This window comes from Vicugna pacos, chromosome 22 (genome assembly GCF_048564905.1).
Source record: "Vicugna pacos chromosome 22, VicPac4, whole genome shotgun sequence".
Lineage (NCBI taxonomy): Eukaryota > Metazoa > Chordata > Mammalia > Artiodactyla > Camelidae > Vicugna > Vicugna pacos.
Window position 1 is genome coordinate 19,427,149 of NC_133008.1, and position 11,731 is coordinate 19,438,879.

The following is an 11,731-nucleotide window of genomic DNA, read 5'->3' on the forward strand; positions in this document are numbered from 1 at the left end:
TGGCCACGTTGTCCTCACATGGCCTTTCCTTTAAGTGAGCCAGGAGAGAGAGCTTTCCTGTGTCTCTTATAAGGACATGAATCCTATCACATCTGGGCTCCATCCTTATGACTTCATTTAACCTTAACTACTTTCTTAGAGGTCCTGTCTCCAAACGTGGCCACACTGCGGCCTCGGCATTCAACATGTGAATTTGGAAAGTACACAAGTGTTCAGTCTGTAACCACAAGGTGTATTTTTCCTTCCTTTTTACAAAAAAAAAAGAAAATACTGAAAAATAAGGAAAAATAAGTCCTGAGGCCAAAGCACCTGGTTACATCTGATGAATGACTGTTGTTTGTCCTGAGGGAAAGGTGGGTGGCCTTCACACCTCTTCTGGCTGGAGTTCACTGCTGCTTAAGAGTATTCCTCTCCTGCTTTTTGACAATATAGCTCCATAAATATGTTAGGGAGAAACTTGCTTCACAGGAATTTAAAATACTATTAGAAAAGGAACTGTAATTGGATCTCATTATAGACTCAATGTTTCAACAACGGAACTGCAGTGTCATTGAGCCTGCCAGGGTCTTGGATGTGAGGGTTGCACGATTATTATTTCCTTCCCACACACAAATTCGTTGGCTGTGAGGTCCTTGACCTTCTAGCAGACTGAAGATATCTGCTTCCAACTAGAGACTTAGAAGCTGCAAGAGTAAAGGTGGACATAAAGGGGGCCAGTGTAACTGATAAGGTACACGTGGAACTTCCTGTCTACTCTGTAGCATGGAGTCCCGACGTGTCTGCCTCACGGTAATTACGATGAGCAGAAAGTATGGTCTGTCTGAGAGCCTGGAGGCCTCTCCACTATCCCAACATCCTGACGTGAAGGTGGATTCTGAACGACAGTCTTGCAGAACTTTAGTGTGAATCCTTTTTTGCTATTGTTTTGTTTTCAATTTCCATGCTTTCCATTGTTGAAGATGGATGGCAAGGAAGATGATATATTTCATGTTGCAGTTGTGTTTTTGTTTTGTGTCTTGTGGTTTTGCTCAAAGTGCACGAGGAGAAAGAGGGGAAGGTGAGTGTGACTTTACCATATGAATGAAAAGTCATCCCCCTTTTTTTTTTTTTAAATAGTTTTTCCCTTCAACTTCCAACCATTTTGGAATTTCCAATTCAATCTTTCAGCTATGAAAAATGCCTTCGGTAAAATTTGGGTAGTCAACCAAAACACTGACATTTTCAAATGATGTTTAAAAGGCTCTATAAAAAAAATTAAAATAAAAGGCTCTGTAACTTGAAACTTTAAAAATGAACCATCAACGTTCATCTCAATGTTGTTTTAGAACTGCAATTAAACAGGCCATATGTTAGCTAATCTGCAAATAATACATCTGTGACCATTTGTGGAATCTCCCTCCTCCAGACTTCTATTCCAAGCTCCACATAAGCAAAGAAGCCTCTCGGGAGTTAGTTACCACACTTTCCTCCTGGGGGCTGAAGATTTTGAAGGCCTCCATGCAGCCACGCATGATCTGAATTTAGCATAAGAGAATTGGGTTCATGGAGGGAAAGGAGACAGAGGGATGACAGAATTTTTATTTATACCTTTTCATCAATAGTCAACAAAATAGCCTTAAGTATCCACTATCACTGAACAGCTCTGTTAGGGATACTAAGGGTAGTACATGGTTTTACCTTCAAGAAATGCATCACATGATTGAAGAGGCAAGACACAGACAACCACATGCAACCACAAATTGTATGAAGTAATATATTCCCAGGAGAACAGTATGGATTCAAAGAGTTCAGAGAAAGGAAAGAAAAAAAATCACACCTTTGCAGCTCATCTTCCCTTTTTTCTGGGAACTACTCATTTTTCAAGATTCCACTTACTGTGACTTCATACACATGTACTTTTCTGGCCTGTCCTTGACCCTCTCTGCACCGACAGAGGGAAATCACCCCTCTTTCCCTGTGCTGTCACAGCACGCAGCACAGACTGTTCGGAGCCTTCCCCTAAGGATTACAACCTCACCAAAGCTGTTTTGTTGTTTTGTGTGTCTCTTCCACCATGTGTAGCAAAGTGTTGCCCCTTTTGTGGGGTAAGCGGTTTTGGTGTTGAAGAATCTAGAGCCAAAGAGGGTGGGAGAAGGGTGAGAGGTCTTTGGACCAAGTTCAGGAGGGAACGTTCATCCCTTTGCTTACAGATTAAAAGGCTCTATTAACACATTTTCTAGGCACTTATGAACAGAGCAACCACAGTGGCCTTCAGAACACGTGAGTTGTAAACCATGCTGCAAAATGGCAAGAGTCCTCAAAGACTAAACCTTTGGGTCATGACTCCATAAACACAGAGCCATGTCTTCATGCACATATAACACAACTTATTTTTCACAATACATTGAAATAATCCATTTAAATTTGTAATGGAGCAACATTTTGATATAACTGCTGCTGGAGATATCTTTCCCCAACCCCTATCCTCCGCCCCCACCCTGCCCCACTTTTTACATAGCAATTCATGTTAAAAATAGATCAGAGTGATGAATCAAAGACACAGGGGGAAAAAAAGTAACCCCCCCCCAAAAAAACCCCAAAAAACCTCTTGAAACTTTTTGAAGGGAATGTAACCTTGGAAAAAAAAGATATAGTTTGTATGAGCTTGCTAATTTAGAATTCCGAAGACTAAGTTTTACAGGACAAGTTTACACCATAGCAAAATATACATTTGAAAGAAAATACAGTCAAATCTGCCCTCACCCTTAATGCCTAGGAATGATATTCAAGAAGTTTAGAGGGTTTTGTGGGACCCCATACAAAGATAAGAGAGTGTGCGGGTACATGTAATAATTGATTGCCCCAGGAGCCAAAGGGCAGCCAAAGAGCCAACTCATCAGCGAGCGCCCTCTAACACCTACTGGGATGTTCCAGTCCATCTAAGAGCTGCTAGTCGGCAGTAACCAGTTCAGCAGAAAGGACGTGCAGTCTGCCAAGCCCTGTCCTCATTAGAGCGTGCCAACAAGGTCCTACCTTTTGGCAACAGTGCAGAATGCTAAAAACATCAACAAACAAAGAAGCAGGCAAAAAAACAGTGATAAGAAACATGGAGTAGAACTTTAGAGACCTAGAAGACAGGAAGGAGTTTGAGAGCAGAAACCCTCAGATCGCACACATACATGGGACTATAAGGGACTCCCTGAAATCTTTTCCTGTGTTAGTAGTTCTCAACCAGGACAATTTTATCCCTCCCTTTTGGAGGCATATGACCACGTCTGGAGACATTTTTGGTTGTTACACCTTTGCAAGGGGGCTGCACTATTGGCAGACTCCAGCAACGCTGCTGAATATTCCACGTTACACAGAACAGCCTTCCCACCAGAAAGAAGTATTCAGCTCTCTGGTCCAAAACGGCAATAGTGCTGCGGGTGAGAAACCACGCCCTAGCGCGTGACCTGTAGTAAAAGAAACTTTTGTTATGTTCATTCTGTGTTAGACCATAACCTACTGGAGGATGCAAAGGAAATTTCATTTATCTTTGCCTAGAATTAAGGATGAGGAGAAGAGAAACTCCCAAAATGTTTTCTTCAAATTCTTAATAATACATATGCATATGTATGACTGAAACATTTTTCTGTACACCAGAAATTGACATACTGTAAACTGACTATATTTCAATCAAAAATGGAAAAAAATTCTTATTAATAAAAACAACCATCATACAGTTTTCTTTTACCAAAATATAAAGTATCTATGAGGAGGTAACCTACCTATCATGATAAAATTATTTGAGGAATAACAAGTTATACCAGAAACTTAATGGCTGAAAATAATGATTTATTTTTCTCACAGTCTCTGAATTAGGAATCTAGGAATAGTTTAGCTGTGTTCTTCTGATTCAAGGTCTCCCGTGAGGTTACAAACAAGCTGTCAGCCAGGGTTGCAGAGTTCACCGGGGCTAAAGGATCCACTTCCAGCCTCACTTGTGTGATTTTTCAGGCTTTAATTTCTTACTGGTTGTTAAATTGACATCGTCAGCTCCTAGTTATACAAAATAGGACTCTCTGTACTGTTGCTCACAATGTGGCAGTTGGCTTTCTCAGCCCAAGTGAGCCAAGGGAGAGGAAGGGAAAGGGGGGAGAGGGGGAGATGGCGGGGGGAGAAGATGGGGGGGAGAAGATGGGGAAGGGGGAGACGGGGGAGCACACGAGACACCATAGTCTTCTATAACTAATGTCAGAAGTGACATTCCATCACATCTCTACTATGCTATTCATTAGAGCAGAAGAGAAGCAGTAATTTTAGCTCACACTCAAGGGAAGGAACACCCAAGGATAAAAAGACCAAAAGGTAGACATCACTGGGGAGACGGCACACCCCATTTGATAGATCAGGATACTGAGAATTCAATAAAAATCCAATGAATTCATGTCACAGTGAATTTGATATTTGAACTCAAGACTCCCAAGATTAATTAGCTCTCTCTTTAAAAATAATTTATTAAAATCATTTGCATACAATTATGAGTTCACACCTTTTTTTTACTTTAAATTATTAACAGTTTGGTGATATTTCTACCTCCCTGCTTTAGTTAAGCTTAGGTTTATCTGCAAAAACAAAACGCACCCAAAAAAACTACAGCGACAATCATGTTAATAAGATGGACTTTTCTCTCTCTCACACACAGAAGTCTGGAAGTAGACGAGCCAGGACAGGTAAGAAACATCCACCCTGTGATTTTGGATCCCAGGCTCGTATCTTGTTCCAAAATCCTAGCACGTGGCCTCCACTTTTACGTCTACCTCACATTCCAAGATGGCTGTTAGAGTCTGGAAATTCACTTCATGACACAGGAAGATGGAAGGAAAAAGAACATTTTTTTTTTCAGCCGAAGTTAGCTCTTAATGAGTTTTCCGGAAATGTCACACAGTACTTTCCCTCACACTTCACTGTCAACAGCTAAGCCACAGACCAAACATAAATGTAAGGCTGACTGGGGAACAGAGTCATTTGTTCTGTGCAGCCATATGTTCAGAGTTTAAAAAAAAAAATTCTGATACGAAAAAGGAAGAAGGGAAAAATACTGAGGTAGGAAAATGACTGTCTTTGCTTCCCTGAATTATGAAAGTGGTGCTTTCTCATTCGAGACTGTGTAGAGTGCAGAGAAATGTAGAAAAAAGTGCTAACCCAGCACCTGTAAGCCTATTTCCTCAAGATAATCACTTCTCTACATCACTATATATTTTCTTCCTTTGGTTTCAATATAGAGGTTGTGGGTTGCTTCTTTTCTTAAAAATTCTGTATGAGGGCATGAGAATTTGCAAAAGTAGAGATAAAGAGAATGCTCTGGGAGTGGACGAAGGACAGCTAGACTAGCTTTGAGGATTTATATGAGAACAAGGATCGTTAGTAAGTCCTGAGAATAAAGGCAAGTAGGATTCTTTCCTGCATTCAGCAGGATGCTTTAGGAATTTTTTTCACAATATACATCTGAAGACATATTTTAGGAATTTCAAGAAGTTTGGAATACCCTAAGAAAGGAAAAGACTAGAAATAAGAAGTTAAATGGGCAGTTAGAGTGACAATCCAGTCCCGAGATAATAACACACTGAAGAATGGTACATAAAGTCAAACAGATGGAAAGGATGAGGCAAAGCGACGCTGCGAACAGAGAAAATGACGCAATGTGATGTAAGCTAGGTGAACCACTGGTTACAAGAGTTCTCCTTACTTCACAGTACGGATGTAATGAAGTAATACGTAGTAAAGTCGGGCTGTGAGAGGCAGAAATAAAAGCCATAAATAATATTTAAAGTGAGTTGAGATCATAAAGTTTATAAAAATTTGCAGCAGCATCCCCTGGAGATGGATGTACCTGGGGGGCAGAAGTCAGAGAGGTAACTGCCAGGGGCCAGAACGTGTGTAATCAGACACTGGCGAGATTCAGAACGTCGCAGTGAAGGGGAGGCAGTGCCCAGCCAACATGGTCATGGACATCCTAGGTGTCCAGGGAGATGCACAGCAAGGCTTAGAGGCTCTTAAGGTCAACATGGTCTGGAAAACATGAAAAATCCTGGCGATCAAGAAAGGTCGGTCGTGACACTAGAACCACGTTTGGTTGTCTTGGGGAGATACTGTTTTGTTTCAGCTTGTTTGGGTTTTAACACTCTTTCTCTGAGAAAGAACTAGTGTTTGATGAAACCACTTGGAATGTGACATTTTGACTAGTGAGCCTCTTGGTGCTGGACGTTGGTATGAGTTAGCCAGCACGTTTTATTTATGCAGAACATTGGCTTTACCTTTTGAAAGGTTCTTCAAGCCCTTAGCATTTCGCAAGAGTCAAGTGAATGAAATTCTCCCTTGCCAAATGCCAGGCAGCTGGTGTCTTATTCGTAGAATTAAAAACAATTAAGTTGATCACACTCTGATTGTTTTGTTCCATCTCTAACCCACAAATCTTTCTAGGTCTTTCTTCCAGACGATGGCTAGATAAACAAATGCTAAAGTTTTGCACATCCTTGTTTAAACTCCAGACCTCAATTCATCCTGCAGTCAGAGCTTGAGGCTAAGTCTGACACAAAGTTATCAAGCAGCTTTCATACATCTAGCCTTCTCCACTCTGCTGGAGAAGTGCTGGATTAAAAATACAACTATTTCACTCTTAGAAATGCATCCTTTTTTCATCTGCATATTCTAGAGAGAAAAAAAAAACCTGAGTTTGAGTGCAAATTCTGCCAAATAAAAAATTATCACTGATATCTGCATCTTGGAGTTTTGGGAAGAAATAAAAACATACAAGTTTGTAGCATAGATCATCAGACTGGCATATTGCACATGCCTGACCAGTAATACCTAATAACTATTATAGGGCAAATTTGCCATTTTGTATTTATTATATGTGAATCACACATTTTTCGAAGTCCTAAAAAAATAAGGCATGTGAAGTCTGCTCTATAAATCAGAAACTAATGCACAGTGTGGTAAATTCCCATGGCAACAGAGCTGGTAGGGGGAAAACTGAGATTCAAACTCAGATCCGTCCAACTTCAAATTAATTGTTTATGTCAGTGTGAAACTACATCTCATATTAGACCCGACTTCTAAACTTCCTTATTGTTAGCATTAACTCCTAATTTAGCTATAATGGTAAACTCTTAACTTCAATTGCTCAACATGGCAGGAAAAGACACTAGTTATGTAAAACTTTATTATATTCATGTCTAAAGCAAAGTAACACATTTGTTCAGGTGAATAAGTATTAAGCATCTAAAATGTGTTAGGTTCCCCACTAGTTTAGGAAAAAAAGTGAAAATTAAGATAAAATTTACAAATTTCCTAAATTTCCCAAATTTAAGAAGTATGATGAAATTGGGAGTTCAAGATTTGCAGATATTACTATATATAAAATAGATAAACAAGTTTCTACTGTATACCACAGGGAAGTATATTCAATATCTTGTAGTAACTTATGGTGAAAAAGAATATGAAAACAAATATATGTATGTTCTTATATGACTGAAGCATTATGCTGTACACCAGAAATTGACACACTGAAAACCGACTATACCTCAATAAATTTATATATATATATATATATAAAGTATGATGAATTCAAATATTAGTAGAGTTATAGCAAAAAGGATAATGGATTTCTGGGATTAGAAATCAGCAAATTAACTTTGAATGGTAATTGGGTGTCATCTGCTATGATGGAAAATACTGAATTATCTGATTCTACTGTAGTTTTATGAACAAGATATTCATTTGTATGTGTGGAAGGAGACATACAGAAGGATATTTATCATGATATTATTTGCAGGAGAAAAAAGGTAACGCCCTAAAGTTCATTAAGGAGGTGAATGGTAATTACGGTATATCTATGCTCTGGAATAGCATGAAGCAGTTACAGAGATGAGGGAGATTTACAACTATTTTTCTAGAAAGAATGCTAAGACACTGTAGAGAAGAGAACGTCTCAGAAAAAATGTTTAATATTTAAAAATTTAAATACTTAAAAAACACAGAGAAATTATTTTTATTTCCCCTATTCTGCAAAGAGGGATTAAATAACTTTCTAAGGCTCGTGTACATCCTTGAATACAAACTTGGAGCCATCTGTATCTACAGACCATACTCTTGCCAGGGGAGTCTTTCCCATTCACCTGGTAAGGCTGATTGGAACCCAAATCGGAACCCAAGAGCCTCCAATATCTGGAAGAACCAGGCAGGGAGGCAAGAAAATTGTTTGCATTCTATTCACAGGTGTAATTTACCAAATTGCTGTAAATCATAACTAACTTGAAGGGAAGGGCTTTCTTGTGTCTGGAAAACACAGATTAAAACCACTAATATCCCAGACAAAAACCATAAAAATTATAACCATACACACCAGCTCACTCAGTAACCAATCCCTTTGTTATGAAGGCATCAGGTTTCCCCTTAGAATTTTTTAAATTTCTCACCCAGTTCAGGGGTATGACCTGAAATTTATCAGCGACCTGTACTTGTTAAAAGGTCCTTCCTGTGAAACTTCTTGAAAATGGAGCACTTTTGCAAAAGCATGAGAGTACAATTGCCCATAAAAGACAGAAGACTCAAAAAGGCACCATTAAATAGTTAATTGCAAGGTCATCAATTGATAAAGAAATTTGTTTATAATAACTAGAATTATGACTGATTACAATCTTAACCCTTAACAACCTTAAAAATCTGGCAAAAAACCAAAAAGTAATTGTGGACTATTTGTCATTCCAGCATTTCCTAATTGGAAAACATGCTTTCATCTTTCTCTCTTAAGAGGGCAAAGGATGGTAAACTTTGTGCCCAGCAATTAATACTCCAGTCTTTTACGCTATTTGAAACAACTCAGATAGTGAATTATCTTCCTTTAACTTAGTTTAGCTGCAAGTTACCAAAATCTGGAGACAATTACAGACAGACATACCCAAAGCATAATTAGTCCTACAGAGTTTTAAAAGTCCTCTTTTTTTTCTTTACTCTCAGGGATCAGATGCTTAAAGTTCCTGAGAGCCCAGGTAGACCATTTGCATCTCAGAAGCACAAGCGAAGAAATGCCATTTCCTTCTAGAAAGCTAGCTTCCTCTAACTGCACGTGCACAAAACCAGTTTTAGAGCGTCAAAGATTCCCACCTTGGCCATTTTCAGAGATTTTTTTTTTTTTTCAGTTTAAACAAGTAACAGTACTACAATACAAATACAATACAAACACAGATAATGCAAACCATTCCCTCACATTCGCATGCCTCACTTCCAGAGGAACAAGAAGCCACTTTCAAGGTAGCCTCCGCCCGGGCTGTCAGCTCGGCGCCTGCTCTTTCCTAACCTGAGAGGCACCTGCCGGCCCACAGCTGCGGCCACTTCCTCCCCTCCCCCCACCGTCCGGGCGGCCAGCGTCTCCCCACAGCCTTAGGGGTGTCTGTGAGTCCCCCCATTCATCAAGGAAGGCCACCACAGGGCCCCCCACACCAGTGGACGGCCACCCCGGGGTTTCCCCCACAACTTTCGGGCCCCACAAGTCCGTGGGTGCCCCACCCCCACCGCGTTCCCTCCCGGCCTTATTTCCCGGCCTAGCAGCTCACGGGGGTCTCCCCGGTCTCCTGGCTGCTCCGCCAGTGCACCCCGCAGGTGTACACGGCCTGTGCTTGCCCAGCTTCAAGACCAAAGAAAGAGCCCAGAGTCGACAGAGACACCCGCGGTTTACCAGGCGGGGAACTTACTCGTCTGAAGCAACGTCCTGGAGCCACACGCCACCCTGGGCAGTAGAGGCGCGAAAGGCATGGCTGCGGCCTTCACTCCCCGGGAGAGGGCGTGGCTACTATTTATAGGCAGAACTGAGATCAGGTGCCCTCATCAGTTGCCAGGGAAACCACCAGAGGGGCGGGACCCTCACTGCCCCTCTGATAGGCTATGATGATGGAGAGGTTCTGATCTAAAGGTTAGAACAGTGCTAGCTGGGGTGCAGGCAAATAATCCAGAAGGTCAGTCATGTGAGGAGGTGCAGGTGAAGCGGGGTTGGTCCAGCAGGGGATGCGCAGAGAACAAGAGAACAGCCGTCGTGGGTGGCCTGATCACACAGTGCTCCCGAACTAGGGAGACTCAGTTATTAGATACGAAGAGAAGCTCAGAGATTGTCTGGTTCAGTGGCTTGTTCCATAGACACATGAGGGACTGAGCGGGTAGGAAGAGGGTCCCCCCTTGGCTTTCGCTCTTCCTCACTGCTACTCCCCTGTTCGCCTTCAACCAGAGCAGCTGTAAATTGTTGCTGGTTTTCACTTAAGAGTTTGATAGGGGGAAAAAAATTTTAAGTGGTCTATGAAAATACCCAGGTGAATCCAAATACCCCAATTAAAAATAAGAAAATTGAAACCCAGAGAGGCAAACTAGGTTGCCCAGACTCACAAAGCAAAGAACCAGAAATCGGAACTCCATCCTCCAAGTTCAGAGTGCCTTCTAGGCTTCCACACTGCCTCTGTGCAGTCTCAGATCCTAACCTGGATGCCTCTGAACTCGGAGAACAAGTTCCTACTGGGAAAAGGTGGCAGGCAGGAAAGCATCTTAGGGAGGCACTAAAGACCAAGCAAATGACAGCTGGGCCACAAGAGGGAAACTGAAGCTGCAGATGGGCAAGAAAGGGAGGGGAGAATTTCTTCAAAACATTTTTGCTTCCAATGTACATTTTCTGAGGTTCTGCTTTTCTTCTGGAGCTAGAATAAATTTTCAAAGGGGACTAATTGCACTCTCTTGGCTGGGGGCGGTAATTGCTTGGCAGTTTAATTGAATGAGGATAGATTAGTTTCATCCGATGGTTCGTCCCCTTTTCGTAACGGAGACTGGCTGAAAATGAGCAGGCACTGAGCAGAGGAAACCAGCTCTCAGGGTCCAAGCTGATGGGAGCCCAGAATATACACACCGGTCTCATTTTCTCTGTTGAGATTTGGGGGCATATCCGCCTTCTCTTGTTCACCCTTCACCCTTTGTTCCTGCGGCCTTCGCAAGTCACCAAGAAGCTCTGAACCCAGAAATGCCTTTTAATAATGTATGAAAATACTGGACAAGAAAATAGGACACCTGCTTTAAATAAACTCAGGAAAATCCCACTTAACCTCACGGTGTCTCCTTTTTGCCACCGATAATGAGAGCTGAAGCAAATGAATTCATTCCAAGAATATTGATTAGTATTCAGGGAATAATGAATCTCTCGGTCTAGATATTTCCTTCCCTATGAAGGGAGATCAGTTAATGTACCTATTGGCTTCTCTCTGACTTTTTACACACTGACCCTCTGGGAGGACAATGACCTTATCTGATTAGAATAATTGAGAGGAACAAATTGGCCATCCTCAGTTTTGCTTCTTGTTTTTTGCCTGTAAGCCAAGAATCTTCTCTGATCTTCCAAGGGTGTGTTCTTTTGCATCAGGCTAGTCTGGTGTTACCTGAGACGCAGAGGGAGAGTCAGCTAATTCTCGGCTTAGTTGACTCAGCTGGTTCTCCTAACTAGCTTATAGCCAGTCATGTAGACAAAGCTTTGACCTTCACCTGTCACTCCTGTTCATTTCCTCCCTCTCCCTTTTTCTGGAACACATATGGAAAAGATGTGGCCTCTCAGAGACCTTGACATCTTCAGTGTGTCAGCCACTCTTCCAGATCTGGGCTGCAGTCGTGACCCTGCCAGACAAAGGCTCTTCAAATCTAGTGGAAGAGACGTAATATAAACAGCAAGAAACAAATCTGT

General features: G+C 41.5%; 1 protein-coding gene across 1 annotated transcript in view; it reads right to left on the minus strand.

The window, feature by feature from the left end:
• Positions 1 to 9,788, minus strand: part of GABRG2 (gamma-aminobutyric acid type A receptor subunit gamma2) — a 141,772-nt gene extending 131,984 nt beyond the window's left edge. The window contains exon 1 of the mRNA XM_072947273.1: positions 9,717 to 9,788. The gene's annotated coding sequence lies outside the window, so the exon portion shown is untranslated. The remainder of the gene's footprint in view (positions 1 to 9,716) is intronic.
• Positions 9,789 to 11,731: the final 1,943 nt, after the last annotated feature.